At 44.2% G+C, this 17,323-nt stretch overlaps 1 protein-coding gene across 3 annotated transcripts in view; it reads right to left on the bottom strand.

The window, feature by feature from the left end:
* Positions 1-17,323, bottom strand: part of TRERF1 (transcriptional regulating factor 1) — a 753,074-nt gene that overhangs the window by 416,305 nt on the left and 319,446 nt on the right. Inside the window, exons 1-2 of one of the 3 annotated variants that reach the window (XM_085612832.1) lie at positions 5,760-6,078; positions 1,098-1,198 (exon numbers count right to left, since the gene is read on the bottom strand). The exons of 1 other annotated variant lie outside the window; for it this stretch is intronic. The gene's annotated coding sequence lies outside the window, so the exon portion shown is untranslated. Of the gene's footprint in view, positions 1-1,097; positions 1,199-5,759; positions 6,079-17,323 lie in introns of those variants that run through there. One more of the 3 variants, XM_085612831.1, reaches the window with a different exon arrangement.

Below are 17,323 nucleotides of genomic sequence, written 5' to 3'. Positions count from 1 at the left end.
TAAAGTAGTGAGACAACATCATTTGGTCAGGTTCTAACAAGCTACCAATGAACGTCCACTCTTATAGGAGGAAGGTACTAAGAAGATGAATAACTTTCATTCAATGCTAAACTTAGATATTTTCTAAGTAAGTTGAAGCAATCAATATTCAGTAGGAAATGGCACAATGGTGGTCCACTACTTAGACTGCCATGTGCATCATAGACATCTAAGACCAACACACAGGACATATCTGGGAGACAAATGATACCTTATTTACTGTTCACAGGGGTTCGATGCTGTAGTAGACTGACCGACTTAGGGATATGGTAGCATCTTTTCTGGTATGGATTATCCAGCCACACTAGCTGGTCTACGGTGTGATGAAGAAGACATGAACATGTTGTACTCTCTTCAGATACTAAGGGGATAACTGTAGCAGAATATGTATCTGTACATGTAACTTCTTTTTTGACAGGGAATAATTGTTTTTTCCCAATCCTAAAATTCGGGATTGTTCTCTTCTCTTCCCCACCCTAGCCAGCAGAATAACTCCTGATTTTTACAGGAGCAGTTCTCTTTGCTTCATTGTTTTTCACTGTGAATACCTGCAAAGTTCCGTTTTTGTCACTGTTTACAAGTTTTTACTCAGGCAATGAACCAAAAGACCTTTTTGCTATGCATTTTTATCTTCTGACACAAACATTTGATCCACAAAATTATACAGAAGTAATTGTATCTGGGTGGGGTACCAGAATATCGGCCAACACTACCAGACCACAGTCCTATTGTGTTCTAAATATTGCCTACAAAAATATCACCCCCTTGGAGTTACTGACAGAAAATCTAGAGCCAGTGAGCAATATTTTTGTAAGCGATAATTAAAATACGATAGTCATGATCATAATGTCAGACGATATTTCTGTATAAGATATTGTGACAAACCTGTATTTGTGTTAGTGAAAAAACAATGTGCCAGTATACACATCCTCGAAACAATAAAAAAATATAAGGCCCTATTAAAGGTAACTTTGCATAAAATTTTCCAAACAATCCTTTAAAAGGCTGTCATAAAAAAACGTATAAATTACAAACTTTGGAAGGCAACTTTTTTCTACCTGGATTTCCGGAAGGATTAGGTGACTGTGTTGCCATTCCTTCTGGTGTAGTACATTATGACTCCTGCATTTTGGTAGCCTCTTTTCTTGCAAATATGGATCTGCACACAAAAGACACATTTGATCACTTAAAAAACAATCAAATGATGCATGTCACATTCAAATGTTGCTACAGCACTGGAAGAATAAATCACTAAATAAACTACAACCAGGAACAGGGCATTAAGGTTATTATGTGCATGTGGAGAGGAATTGGTGCCTCCTTGAACATGATCAAAACCTGTGAACAGAAACTTGGATAACAGACTTGACCCTGACAGAAGAATAGTCTTCATGGTCAGCTGCATGTCCGTAAAGTGCGATTTTTTGTCTATTTGCCTGCTCAGGAATTTTGTCTCTGCACCTGCTTTGACTGGAACTTTATAAGGTACACATTATAACAGTGATGAGTGAGTATTTTAATAGGCCCACCATTGTAGCACGAGTTTATACCACCCTGATCTCATTTAGAACTGGCAGGCCTTCTATATTTCAGGCTTATCTGCTTGGTTTCTTTTACAAACCCGAAGCAATATGTTCTGCCTCTTGGATATTTGTGCAGCCCCAGCTTAGCGCTCGTAACAAATCGACTCCCGCATCACCTATGCCACCAGTTCTGAGGACTGCCAACAGATATGCCCCCTTGAGCAATTTGAACTCTGGTGACTGACTTGCCCATTCTGAATCTCCTATGCCCCTTATTATCCGCTTGTCTGCTAGCCCCCTTATTGACAAGCCGAGTAGTAACCCCCAAGATTTCTTATTGCTATCATGGAACAGGGGCTACATATGGTCCACAGCAGGGAGGGCCCAGAACTTAATGCAATTTTACATAATTATTACCTTGTCTTTACTATGAAGAAATTGGTTAATTCGGTAAATCCCTGCATATTGCCTACTTTTAAAGGTAGGAGCTGTGCATCAATACTTGATTTCATTTTTATTTCAGCACCACTTTATAAACTGATTTCTAATTTTAGTATAGTGCACGTGCGTTTAGTGATCCTAACCCTCTCTTCTTAGTGTTGAATGGGTTAAGTTGTTGTACTAGGAATTGACCGGGACCACAAGGGATGATTTCTCCAACAAATCAGGGTAGGTGATTAAGGTGGTCACAGTTGGAGGTTAAGAGCTTTAAAAGGTCTTTTTGTTTGCTAGTTGTAGTCCAGAGGTTATGAGGTGTCTGGACTTATGTTCCTCAAATGGGGTGATTTTAGCCGCATATGTGGGAAGCACCCACAAGGTATCCACCTTACTCAATGTACCCACTGTAAACACTGTGTCACTTGAAACAAAAATGGTTCGACCAGAATTGCTCTAGGGCGCTATGAAACTGGAAGGAGGCTCTAAAATGTGTGCCAAGAGATACAGAACATATTGCCACCTCTTGAAGGGCATACAAATTGGAATTAATAAAAGTAAAACCGCCTTAAAAGATACAGCTTGGGAAGATCTAGCGCAAGCGTGTGCTAGTAAAGACAGTTCCCTCTTCAGGCAGGTGATTAACAAGCCCAGTTTGGTAAATGGTACTAGACCTTCTTTAAGCCATCATATTTCAGCGGACCAATGGATACAACATTTTGAAATGGTCTATAACTCATGCTTGATTCAGCAAAGGACGAAGTGGGAGGGCCTGTGACAGGGAACTCCAACCTTGTCTTTACATTAGATGAAGTTATTTAAGGTATCCTAGCTCTATCATGAAATAAGGCCCCTGATCCGATGGAACTCCACCTGATTTGTTTATTGATATGTGGGCCAGCATTGACGCCTAAATGTAGCAGGGAGGGAGGGCTCGCCACCCTTGTGGTCTACTCAGTAATAGTCAGTGTATAAAGATAATCCTCAATGCTACCAGCTGTAAACTCGGCTGATCCTCAGGGATTGTCAATTACTTGATCATGCTGCTAGGATCATATATCAAGGAGTCTTTTAAAAGCTGGGGAAGGGAGGATTTATTTCTTAGTCCCCAAACCATGGTTAATACGGAGTTGAAATGGGTGAGGCACCATTTCATGGGACGGAACTTGTTACACAGAGAGCAGACTGAACTGAAGAATCCTTCTGTAAAGGGACATTTGCTGTTAAAATTGACTCAGTATATGAAACCTTACTTATTAATTGTAAAAGAGCAGAGAAATACAATTTTTCAGATTTAATATGTTGCACTATTTACTTGCTTTTCCTAGTGTTTGGACTCCACCGGGCTCTTTGGAACTGTGCAGCTGTGATAATGTGCCTCGACAAGATACCCTACATTTTGTGATGTTTTGAAGTTATTTTTTGTTTGCCTAGGAAAATGATTATTATTCGTCTGTTGAAATCAAGGAATTTCTTACTAGATCGAACGGCTCTCATGTTTCTGCAGATTTTATCAGATAAACACATTATTTTTAAAGTAGTTTGTTTTTAAGGGCGGCAATGAGATTGAGATATTATAGGCTTGATTAACTCTCTAATGGCTGACTGATGAATGCTTATACATGTTTTTATGGTATCCTGTTTTGTAGGGCTTTATAGGTCGTCATCATGTTAGTGTAATATGCCTTTTAGTCATTATTATCATTATATTATTGTTGTATATTGATGTGGTATATTTATTGCTTTGTTTACGCTTATGGTTATGATTATAATTGAAAAAAGCTTTTATGGAGTGAGGAAAGCACCAAGAGAAATATGACCCATGTTCATGCAGCTACAAATAATAAAGGAACACGTATACTATAACTCAGTCCTACATGTATAAAATAAATAAGTGCCTTTTTGTAATTTATCAAGTAATCCCCAAATGTTGCTTATTAATTCTGAACAGGTGGCTGAACACTTATAAACTGTTTATTATTTGACACACCTGATCCAAAGCAATACAAATAGCATGTGTAAATAGAAATAAAAACGTAAACGTAAAACTATGCCTATGGTCGTCTTTTGCATATTATCTAGATCCATTTTTGCGTCTTGTCTCTACTGGCGACTGTAAGAAATTGGTTATTAGCTGAGCAGGATGTGAGGCCTGTGCAAGTAATTAGTTCACCATTGTCTCCTTACTAGGAATCAAGTACCCCATTGTAGCACTTGACTCTCTCAGGGTAGCGAAGCAGAGCAGTCCAAGGCCTACTTAATGAAGGTAGGTGTGGGCTAGTAACCTCCATTTACTGTCATGCAATAACAGCACTCAATTAATGACTGTCCACTCAGAGATTCTTCTTTCAAAAAGGACACGTACATTTATTACACACACACACACCTAAATAATATTCATTAATTTACAAATATATAGATAATGTCAATGGAAGTAGCTTTGGTGACATTCTGAAATCACATTTGGCCACTAGACGGTCATGACCCCCAAAATCACAATACCCCTACCTACATTAGATAGAACATCACAATATAAAGGGGCGTCTTCTTAAATGAAGCAGAACTATTGACTTTGTCAAGGGGTCACCACATCAATATATAAGGCAAGCCTGCTGGCTTTATCAAACGGTGACCACATCAATTTATGAGGCAGGTCTATTGGCTTTATCACAGGGTCATCACCCCAATATACAAGGCAGCCTACTGGCTTTGTCAAGGGGTCAAACAATTTATAAAACGCAAGCCTACTGGCTTTGTCAAGGAATTAAATGGTGACTCCTAATGTACGGCTGTTGTTTAAATGAACTGGTGATTCCTTGACAAAAAACTAATTTAGAGAGAGAGAAGGGGAAGTTCATTTCTTCACCTGTATTAGTAATTTCAAAACATAAAGAATTAACTCACTACCAACATAATATTGGGTGTTTTCAAGGCTCTTAGTCCTTTTGAAAAAGGAACATTTGGGTTATTTTGAAAGAACCCTCACTCTTCAACCTAGTTGGTGACATGCTTCATCATTGGGTTCCCACCCTGGGTGCCGAGTGCCCACCGGGTGTGCTCTGATTCCAGATTTCCAGCAGAGCTGTTTTTTTTGTTAGAGCGTGAAGTGCAAGTGATTCAAAATGGTCTCAAGGTCTACCACCTGATATGGTACTTTATTCTATGGTGACCTTGGGCAATTTTAAAACCATGCGGGATATCTTTCGGGACTTCAATGGTCCTCTTATATCCCTTGTTGTATGGTCAACATGTTTCAGCCATGTTTATCCTGGTGTTGGTAGGTGTGCTGCCAGGAGAAAACACCTAAAACCAGCAGTACCAGAATCACAAAAGAGATCAACCTATACATTCTCTAAAATCCATTCTGCCTTCCAACAGATTTGTATATTAACTCAAATATTATTGGGAAGGCAATGGGTAACATTTCAAGACCCTAGAATGTTAGCCTTAAGATTTGATCGAAATGAGCATCAGATCTAGATCCACATATATAGATTTTTTTTTTTTACAAACGTTATGCAGATAGTTTCAGTGACATGGTATTTTAATGTCACTGAAACTGCCTTGGTCCTTATCACATTAGGGGAACAAGCTCCCTATTCTTTTAGCCCTCAGGAAAACAGAAGGGCATTCAGAAAGCAATGGAGGGCTGAGATTTCTGTTTGTCATGAGACGGAAAACCGTTGGTGATAATAAACCTATAGCATTCCACAGTTCCATAAAGCAAATGATAAGCAATTTTGGAGGTACTGGGCCTACTACATTTGCTGGGGTCTGTTGGTGTGACATCCTTTCCAAGTATGGACTCCAGGTGTAGAGACGTCCGAGTATGTAGCAGTAAGGTAGTAAGAGATCCCCCTCGAGGTAACACAGCAATCAGGCTTCCCCTCCGTGTCTGGGAAACTGTAAAATGGAGGACACTGCAAGACTGATGAAGAGGCTGCGGTAAAACAGAACCATGGACTAAGGCCAGACGGGCAGAGCAGGCAGTTCAACACACATGAAGCTCTGGTTCAGTTGTAGAGTGAGGCATGCGGGCTGCAAGCACAGACAAAAGGGCTGACTGCCCCGTCATCGGCATCTGAAGACAAAGAAATAAAACCCTTTAATCTAAAGCAACTTTTTTCACAGATTCTGCCAGCAATATTAAATGGGGTGAGGTGACAGTGATTCTTGAGTAGAGACACCCAAGACATCAGTAAAATCTGACAAAAAGGAAGGACAAATGTACCTCTCCAACTGGGGTTTTCAGAAAATAGCCACAGGCAAATGGAGGTAGAAGAGACAATGCAAGGAAATAATAAAAAAAATACATATTTATAAAACATGAAAACAAAATTAATAATAGGATTGTTGAGTGAGGGTGGTGAGTTAAAGAGCTAGCGTTGATTTTTCAGAACAGATTGCTTCTCCTGGCAACTTACTCCTATAAAACATGACTCAAACAGAGAGCGAGCAGTCCAAATATTTACACTGTGTGGACCATCTCAGTATCGGAGTAAGAACTGAGGCAAAAGTCAGGTAAACCCATGTTCTGATTAACTGAATATTGATAGAAGACCTCATAAGGAAATGCATAACTTTGTCATGGCGGTGAAATACCATGTAGCAGTCATGAGCAGAAAGGGACCATAACTATCCACAAAGAATCAGAGGCCACTGCCTTCTAAAAAGCCATCTTCTTTAACACAAGGGGAAAAAGACTTGTGAGCCATCTAAGATAGCACTATATTAAAATCCCAAAATACCAGAGATTGTCTGGGTGGAAGGTACAGATGTGAAGGCCCTTAAAATGCTGTTTAGCAACTGCTATTAAGGTAAATTAAAATACTACGAGAATTTCTGTGAACTCTTGTGATTGCTACATTGGACCCACTTGGAAACCTACATTAGCCACACGGGACACAAAAGACGAGACAGAATCTCAGAAAGAGAATAATGGAGTAATGTTATTGGGAAGGGCTTACTGGCAGAATCCAAGCCACTGGACATTTACAACTGGTAGAATGGTGTTCGGCTTAAAGACAAACTTCTGCATTGCTCGTGAAAGCACCAAGGGCAGGTAGAGCATCCGATCAGTAACGAGGTAGCTAAGTTCAATGATGCAAGTGACAAATGGACAGCCCTACCATGGTGCATGAAAAGAAGGCTCTCTTTAAAAGGTAAGGCAATGATAGGTACCAGGAGGAGGCTCTGAGCATTCAGGAACCAGAAAACGTAGTGAGAGAGGAAATAAAATCATGTAACACCCCATTATTGTCTTTCACATCTGTAGCAAACTGGGTTGCATGGGGTCTTAGGGAGCCATATACAAGCTTGAAGTCCAAGCACAGTGTCATGAGGTTACATAGGACCTGGGTGCAAACACCTCAATTTTACATGTTCACATTTAAAGTTGACATCCTTTAAACAATTACTTTTAACAAACATTTGCTTGTGTGCCTGTATGGGATAATGTTCTTAGAAAATGGTTTGCTTACATTTACACTTCTTCGTAGACAAATTATCAGGCCTTGGTACATTCTGTACAAGGACGAAGTTCACTTTTCAAAATATTGTTGTTTGTTGTTGTCTGTTCGGCGACAGCCCTGAGTGGGTAGAATCAATAATGACAGCCAGATAAGATCTCTGGCATAGAGAGAATCGGTCATGTTTAATATATAAGCTGTATCAAACCCTTGTTTAGGGAGAGTTGCATTTTGATGGGATTGTCGAGGTCGCCCCATGGTGAAATTCTAGCCCAGCTGAAACCCGTTACCATCCTGAAAGGACGGCAGCCTGTTCTACATAAGGCTGGCTGCCAGAAGACACATGTTCGCAGGTAAATGGGGAGCTAGACCATTCTATGGTATTCTGGCAGACCCACACACAATATCCTTTATAGGATAGGTAGAGCTAGGTAGGAGTGCAGTTATATGTATTCATATAATCCAATGCAAATGCACAATGGTTGAACTCTTCATTTTTTTCACAAATCTTGTAATGCTGGTGACATGGTTTTGCTCTATCTATTAATCTTTGCAGTGCCCGTATTTTATGCAAGAATCAAATTGCTTCAATAAAGGTTTGAAATGCCAATTTGAGTATTTCTGGTGTGTCTCTCTCTTTGGGCATGTCTCAGCTACTAACGAAAGGGTAAGATTTGTTTCGAAAAATTTCCTTGGGGAGTCAGGGTTGTCAGGTTCTGAGGTTACAGATACCATCTAGTGCCCTGTCATTTTAGGGGGCCCAGATGGTGCAGAGTGAGCTAGCCAGGAATTAAGTAAACATATTCAGAAGGTAGGAGTGGACTCAGTCACATATAATTCTGAAGCTTATGTTGCCTAAATGCACAGTCTTACTGAGAAAGTAGGAACCCTACGATAAACAGGAGATTGACATCTTCTAAGGAACACCAGTCCCTGCAACTCCATGGATTGGAATGTAAGGAAACGTTGTCTATCACCAGCTGACAAGTATAACACAAGTGGAGATAATGCCCCTGAAGCTCTGTATGGAGGCCTGAGAGACAATGAATCTAACAATTTGGCATACAAGCAAAGGGGTTGTTAACAGAGACACACACAACACACTGAATGAAAGACTCAGCTTGATCCACAAAGCACCCTGCAGCATTGCTCCAAACTACCTCACTAAGCTATTCTTTTATTGCCAGCCAAAGGTAAACCTGCTAAACACCCTCTGACTCAAATACAAACATTTTGGTGGTAGTTTCCTACTCTATCAAGGCTTCACCTTCTGAAACTTCATTTCACCTTCAACCTGATCATCTGAATTTTAGAACAGGCTTAAAGACTCAACTGCTCGGCTATGTTTATGGTGTCAAAAATACCTAACAGTTGTGGATCTTGGTGACAGGTCGACTTTCTGACCTTCCATCCTCTGATAGGGCACAAGCGGGTGCACTTTCACAGCCCTCAGCCTGCCTCCCTGGTTTCAGTCAGTGACTGGCTGGCTGACAGCAAGCTGTACCAAAAAAAACCAATTGTGATGTTAGGCTCCTGCCACAGCATTGGGGAAGGAACTTCAGATTAGTTATGAGGGTCATGGCCAGTGGCAGCTCCTCTACTTGAGAGGAGGAGCATCGCCCCACAAATCCCAGAGCTGAAAAAATGAATGGTGATAACGTTTATTTATTACCATTTAATTTTTCAGCAACTCATCCTGAACTAAGTGTCAGGAAGGGGCAGGGCCAGTGCTGCTGAGTGGCAACAGCAGGGAACTGTGTGCATTAAAATGTGCATGTCTCTTTGGCCGGCCGTCTTGGGACCGCCAGTCAGACATGCACATTTTAAACTTCTCTAACCTAGCTGGCTTAGAAAGCTGGGTTACAGAATGCGCAGGCCTACAGTGCTCTTGATATCGCTGAGCGAGGCTGCTCCTTCCAATACTGGAGCTTCTCTTATGCTGCGATAACATAGGATTGGTGTAGGAAACTTGCTCTATATATACTACACCACAATGAGGTATAGTGTGTATAGAGTCCAGGTGACCCCAGAGGTAGGCAGAGGTTAAAGTTAGATAGAGCCTTACTCTCTATTTGTGGTAGAGTGGTCGAGCAGTAAGGCAGTATCAGAGGACAGTGTTAAGCATAACAATAACGTTGCTGGTTGTAGAACAGTTCGAAAATGCAATAGGACTTGTACTCCGTTTGATTTACAGGGGATGCAGTAGGTTGCAATACTTAGCAAATACAGTACATTGAAATGAAAAGGCTTTTTCAGTAAATTACTGGTTAAGTTAATTTTTACATTACTTTTCTAACTCAGTGCAGGATACCTAGATTCAGCACTGGGACATTTCCTGCAAACAGGTAAGTAAATACGTTTTGGTTATTCGTGAGATTTTTAAAGAGTATTTTTAGATTTCAAAACTCCACACTTAGAAACTTTTTGGAAGAAAATTGTCAATGTTATCCTATGGAGGAAAAACAGGTAAGTTATCGACTGTGGGAGTTAAGGTTCTGGGGTTAGACTCAGGGGTCCCCCAGAGTCAGTGATGCACTCTTGTTACACCCTCAGCGGCAGTAGGGCAGCAGGTTGCAGAGTGTTGAGGCCCAATGTTATCCAATGGGAGATAGGGGGCCTCCGGTTGGTGGCTGCTGGCAAGCAGGCCAATGGGTTGTGGCAGCAAAGCTCCTAGGGTTTAGGTCAGGGCAAATGGGGAAACAAAGTAGCACAAAAGGTGCACCCTCAGCGGCACTGAGGCGGCCGGGTGCAGAGTGCTGTTTCAACGTCGGGCGCCCTGTTGTTTTTAATGGAGAACCTCCGGTTTGCAAAAGCACTGCAGGCAGGGAGACGAAGGACTACTGGGTGCGACCACCACTTCGAGAGGTAAGTTGGGAAGTTGAGGGTTGGTTAGGGACCATTGGTTTGGGCACACAAGGCCATGGGGCGTCGGGTGCAGGAGTGCCTTTTGGGGTCAGATCTTCTTACCAGCTCCTGGTCGCGGTTAGGGGGGCCTTCTGGATTTAGGCTGCAGGCGTCGGCTGGAGGCTTGAGGCAGGTCAGGGTCGCGGGATCTCGGTTCAGGGTCGCCGTGGTGTTGGTCCGCTCGGGCCGGGTTCGGCGGGTGCAGAGTGGGCTGAATTTGCGGTTTCCGGCTGCTGCCAGAGGTTGCAGTTGAACAAGTCCGGTGTTCACGGGAGAAACAGTCTTTGGAAGTGAAGGCAGGCAGGTCCTCCTGGGTTTCGAGGTTGCTGGCTGCAGGACACACCGGGATTTCGCAGGAGCAGGTTCGAGGGGAGACAGGCCTGTAGGGCTGAGGGCCAAGTCAGTGGGCGTCTTCCTCTTGTTAGCTGGCTGCACAGCTGTTCGGTCCTTCTTCTTTTCTTCTCCTTGTCAGGCTGGACCTGAGGAAGCAAGGTTCAGAATGCCCTCTAAATACTAGATTTAGGGGCATTACAGGTAGGTAGAAGGCAGGGACCAATGGGTCCCTTCCCTGGGGTGGGCACACCCTCTATTGTGCAACCCTCCAACCAGGGAGCCTGTCCCTGGTTGGCTGGGTCCCCCCATCTTCAAGATGGCGGGGATTCAGAGTTGTGTTTCACCTCACCTACCCCACCCGAGGGGTGGAGTTTGCAGAGGTGGGCACACCTCTCTTCCTCACTTGTTTTTCCAGCCCGTCCTCCAGCCCAAAGTGGGGGGTAGAACCAGTGGGGACCAGTTGCTGAAAGCAGCATGTGGCCTGGGGAAGCTCAGAAAGGCGGCAAGCCTTTGGAGCTTCACCTTCATGAACCCTGCCCTTATACTCTTAATGGCAGCACTGCACTTACAATGTCTAAGAATGGACTTGGACACTGTAGGGGTACAGGGCTCAAGCACCTGTACCCTCACCACTGGTATAGTGCACCCAGCTAGAGGGGTGACTTATCTATGTCAGGGCAGTGGGTTGTAGGCATGGTACACAGAGATGTGTGCCATGTTGACTCTTCACTTTGTTCTGCACCGAAACACGCAGCCTGCAAAAAGGGTGTGTGTGTGTGTGTGTGTGTGTGTGTGTGTGTGTGTGTGTGTGTGTGTGTGTGTGTGTGTGTGTGTGTGTGTGTGTGTGTGTGTGTGTGTGTGTGTGTGTGTGTGTGTGTGTGTGTGTGTGTGTGTGTGTGTGTGTGTGTGTGTGTGTGTGTGTGTGTGTGTGTGTGTGTGTGTGTGTGTGTGTGTGTGTGTGTGTGTGTGTGTGTGTGTGTGTGTGTGTGTGTGTGTGTGTGTGTGTGTGTGTGTGTGTGTGTGTGTGTGTGTGTGTGTGTGTGTGTGTGTGTGTGTGTGTGTGTGTGTGTGTGTATATATATATATATATATATTTATATATATATAATGGTACAGGGCCTCTAAGGGTGGAACAATAAGTTCTGCAGCACTTAGAGGCCTTCCCTGGTCACAGTGTCCTGGGTACCTGTGGTACCATTTACCAGGGGCTGACCTGTGGCCAGAGATGCCAATTGGGGGGTTTAGTTTTGGGGAAAGAACACAGGCCCTGGGAACCTGATTGGCAGGGACCCAGGGCACACCAAGTAAAAGTACATCAGTAGTCTGGCAAAAAGTGGTGGGGTTACAACAACAGAAACCCACTTTCCTACAATTGGCTAATGCAGTTTCCTGGGTCCAGAGCTTCCAGAAGACACCTGAGGGAGGAGGACATCATGCTGAAAGCCAGGAAGTTAAGTCTATTACTTATATATATATATATATATTTGTTTTGTGCCTAACAACCCTTCGCCACTGATCATAACTACAAGGGGCTCACATGTTCAATAAGAAGAGAGTTCTTGTTCGGCTCTCTTCTACTATGCACAAAGCACCCAGCTTTGTGCATGTTCATATTTACAGGTGTCACTATGTCATTACAAGAAAGTAGATTATTAGTTGTGGAGCATGTGAAACCTGTCCAAGTAGTAGGTCCACAAGTGTTTCCTCACTGGGAACCAAGCACCCCATTATTGAATTTGACTCCCTCAGGATAGCCAATCAGAGCAGTCCAGGGCCTTCTCAGGGGTATGTGGGATAGTAATCTACATTCACTTGCACACAAGAACACACAGTAAATCATTGTCCAGTCAACGCCATTTCTTTGAAGAAGTAAAGGTACATTTATTACACACTACTGAATACTATGCATTAAGTTACCCAAATATGTACATCAGGTAAATAGAAATATGAACAGTGACATTCTGAAATCACATTTGACTCTTCATAGGTCATGGCCTGCAAAATCACAATAACCCACCCACCCATACCATATAGAACATCACAGTATAGGGGATGTCATTTTACAAAGAATAAACCTAGTGGTTTTGTCAGCTGGCCACAACATCAATATATACGGCAAGCCAATTGGCTTTCTCAAGGGATCTCGACATCAATATATAAGACAAGCCTATTAGCTTTGTCGAGGTATAATCACACATATAAGAATAGTAACCACATGTGAGAAATCACCATTAATACCCACCCAGAGCACTCGCAGCCTGTGTCTTCCTTTCGTTTTTCTGTTATGTGGCACTGCGGGGCATCCACACACTCACTGCCTGCTTCACCTTCTGTTCTCCCACTCGCACTCTAGCTCCAGTGGTCAGGAAGACCTGGGTTAGTCTGCCGCCCATGCTGCAGCTGCTGCTTTCCCTGCACCTCCTCCCCCCTCAGACACGAGTACCAGGGGCTGAGGAGGCAGTCCACATCACTCCCAGGGCTCTGACCGCCCCTTTGGTCTGGAAAGCACTATCAAGCAGTCAGTTTCTCACGTGTTCTTCTCATCCATAGTTCACGTTCGCAGTAGGCCTCACTCTGTCTTCTTGCTCTTCAATACTGGTCTTCCCACGGGGGAGCATTGACACACGCCAGGCGCAGTGCGTTAAGAGGCGGCTCCACTCATGGCAAGCACACATGAGCTGTGCAGCAATGTCTAGAGGCAACAGCAGGCGTGGGGCTGTCTTCAGTTAGTGGCCCACTTCCACACATCAAGTGGATGGGCCCGCAGGTCACAGCAGGGCCTCCTTCCTTCTAGACAGTGTCAGTTGTCGATTCAGTGGCTTGCTCCTCCCTGGGTCAAGGAGGGGATGCGGTACGCTTCTGGTCAGGTCAGGCCCGCTTTAGGTCTTGGAATGGCAGCTGAGTTGCTTCTAGTCACATTAGTGCAGCAGTGACTTGGTCCGATTAGATGTACTTCCAGTCATTGCCTTGGCTGCCTCACAGTGACCCAGGTACACAGTGGAAAGTCCATCAAGGGAGCAGCTTCATTTCTAGCGATGTAGTCCGCATGGGCACACGTTGGGTAGGCGACACGGACCTTTACAAGTTTCTTCACCGCCACATATACCTCAAGCACATTAGAGCCGAGAGCAACAGCTGCAACAGCAAGATCATTTCAGGCACACTAGGCAATTGCCACGATTTAGCTATGGGTTCTTCTTCAGCATCACAGACCACTTATCAACTGTGGAGTAGGTGCCACGGTAGGAGAGCGGGGCGGTGGGGAGATCCGCCACAGCACATTTCGGTAGTGCCACAATTCCTCCACTTAGCAGTGATGGGCTGCAAGCTCGCAACACGCCAGCTACACTTGCATAAGTTTCTGCCACATGGACCCACTGTACCGGTGTCATCTGCTTTGCCCATGGCAACAGTATGCTTCTCTTACAGGGTTTTATTGCTCCTTTTCTCGTCCTTCAGACAGGATCTTCTAGGAGTTTCAGGATAAGGAAACGCTCTTATTGCAGGTCACATTCTAGATGATGTCCCCTCACCTCTGAAAATCTGGCTGTCGGGAAGACAACAGCTCTGGGTGTGCAGTTGTCTTCTTGGTTGCCTGTAAAGCACCCCCTCCTTGGTCAAAGAGAACTTTGAATTAGAGAAACAAGTGAGTCAACAGCAGCTCTTGTTTTATAGGTACAGCAGACAGGATGTGAATTCTTTGTCTGCACTTCAGAACCAGTTTGGGCAGGTTCCCCATTCATGTGTCCTTTCCAGGCTGTCTTCCAGACTCAGCCTTTGTCTAGAGTCACAGCAGGGGAGTCTCCAGATTGAAGCACCCACAACAGAGGCATAAAAAGGTGTGAGCAGGTTGCACCAGACTATCAACAGTCATACCTGACAGTGATCAGGAAGAGGGACAAAAGGCTGTCCTCTCCCAAAGGCTCTTTCAAACTGTGAACAAATGGGACTGCAGTTCCACCCTTCACCCCCACCACCTACCAAATGGCAGTACTCTGAGAGAATAATGGGAGCTCTCTGCAGCAAAACGACTCTTGAATTTCTAGGAGAAGAAGTTTACTATTTCCCCCAGTTCAGTGTCCTAGTCAGAGGAGACTATCAGCTACTCACGCAATGCCTTGTTATCCTTAAGACCACCAGCTGACAGCATTGCAGACACTCTGCACTGCATTCCTGCCCAGTCCCCCCTGCCTAACTCTTGCCCTTCAAATTCTGGCTCATCCAGGACAAACTGGCAGCACATTTCAGGGGCTAAGGGGCTAGCTGATCAGGCCAACCGAAAGGGTAGGGAACCCAAAAATGCAAGCATTATCTGTATGCTAGTGAATACAATGTCTTTAGTGAAACATCATCAGGAATTTTCCGACATGATCATAAACCAGCATGCAGACGTGACATTCGTAACAGAAACCTAGGCAGACCTTAGCTCAGGTCCTGAAATGGTCGCAGCCCCTCCCCCTCCCCCAAACCCCAGGCTACTATACTTACAGGTTGACAGACAACTTAAAAAAGGAGGTGGGCTAGCAATATTGTACAGGCATCACTTCAAAACGACCTTTGAACCTCTCACCACAGTTGGGTTCGAGGCTTTAACCTTTTCTGTGCAACCGCTAGGTTTACAAGCCATTAAGGGCCTGCAGATATACCGCCCGCCAGGACCAGGGGGTTGCTTCATAGACAAGCTTAGCCTGCCAATGGAATCCACCATTACCAATGCCAACTACCTGGTACTGGGAGATTTTAACTTTCATTTGGAAAATGAATCATCCTCAGACTCCCAAAAACGTATTGAATTTATGACCACTTTCGGGCTATCTCTAATCACGAAAGGACAGACACACAGAGCAGGACATATGCTTGATGGAATGTTTTCAAACTATAAGACTACAATCCTACTCCCTTCTCTCCCCCTCACCTGGTCCGACCACTGGGCAGTCAACTAGCAGATTCTGTCAGAGAACTGCAAATTGCAAAGAAACACAATCCAAAAATCCATAAGCAGATCCTGGCACACAATTCAGGAGACAGACCTGAGAGACGCCCTTTTCCCTGGGCCGTGGGAATTTGCCGAGGACCTGGAACAAAGAGTGGAAAACTTTTCTATGTGGCTAAATTCAGCACCACTGAACCATAAAACGGTAGTCAAAAAAGTATAATGAAAATATTAGGATATCAAGACAGGGCTGTCGAAGGCAAGAACAAAGATGGAGGAAAAAGTATGATGTAGAAGAGAAAATCATGTACAAAAACAAATTAGTAGAACATAAAAGAATCATCGTAGCAGCAAAGACCTACTACTACTCCGAACAGTTCAAAGCGGCCTGCGACGCAAATAAAACCCTCTTCCAAGTTATAAACAAACTGATCATACCTACTAGTCCAAACCACGCAGTAATAAATCAAGATTTTTGCAACAAACTAGCATCTTTCTTCCAGGAAAAGGCTGCAAACATCTTTTCCAGCCTCTCAGCGAAAAGAGTAATGGGTGAAACTGGGGGGGCATACCCCCAATGATGTTAGCCGCTTCTCCACATTTCAGGCTCTCTCAGAGGAACAACTGGCATCACTCATTCCACTCATTAAATCTGGGGCACCTCAAGAGCCCTGCCCCCCTAAGGTAATGCACATGATTTCTGCCCAAGTGGCACAATACCTTGGTCATATATTAAATTCCATGGCGGGAAGAACTTTCCCAACACAACACACTTGAAACATGCCACCATTCTACCCCTGCTAAAGAAGGACAACCTGAACGCATTGGATCCTAATAACTACCGCCCGATCTCGAGGCTCCCTTTTGCTGCCAAGGTGGTGGAGAAAGTTATGAATCAGCAACTTTCTGAGTACTTAGCGGAAAATCAACTTTTGGATGATACTCAACACGGTTTCAGAAAAAACCGAAGCACTGAGTCAGCTTTCGTAACAGCCACTGAGGAGATTCGGGAAGTGCTGGACAGGGGAGGGACCACGGCCCTTATCCTGTTGGATCTTTCCGCGGCTTTTGATACGGTTAGCCACGTTATCTTAGTGGACCGTATGAGTAGCCTAGGGATTGAGGATGCAGCACTAGATCTCCTCAAATCCTTCCTGGCAAACAGACAGCCTACGGTGTCAATGGGCAACTATACATCTAAGCCTTTATCATTAAACTGCGGAGTCTCTCAGGGATCAGCCCTGAGCCCAACACTTTTTAACCTTTACGTGGGTCCACTTGCGACGATTATCAAAAGTGCAGGCTTTCATCTGACGTCCTACGCTCATGACACCCAAATTGTGGTGTCTCTGGCAAAGACCGAAAACAACTGAGGTATGGCACTCAAAAACTGGATGACCAATGTAAGTGGATGGATTAAAACTACCTCAAACTAAATGCCACCAAAACTGAGGTCATCCTCTTTGGTAACAACCCCTCACTCTGGAAGCCAGAATGGTGGCCACCCGAACTGGACTCACTCCCTGAACCAGTAAAGAAAGCAAAAAATCTGGGTGTGCTGATAGATAAAGAACTGAAGTTCAGGGATCAAGTCAACAAAATCACATCAGTCTCCTTCTTTTCGCTAAGGCTTATAAAAGAGATTGAAAGATTTCTGCCCCCGGAACTTCTGAGAACGGCCGTCAGCG

The sequence above is a fragment of the Triturus cristatus genome, chromosome 6 (assembly GCF_964204655.1).
Source record: "Triturus cristatus chromosome 6, aTriCri1.1, whole genome shotgun sequence".
Lineage (NCBI taxonomy): Eukaryota > Metazoa > Chordata > Amphibia > Caudata > Salamandridae > Triturus > Triturus cristatus.
The sequence above is the reverse complement of the archived record's forward strand: the minus strand, read 5'-3'. Positions and strand labels throughout refer to the sequence as shown.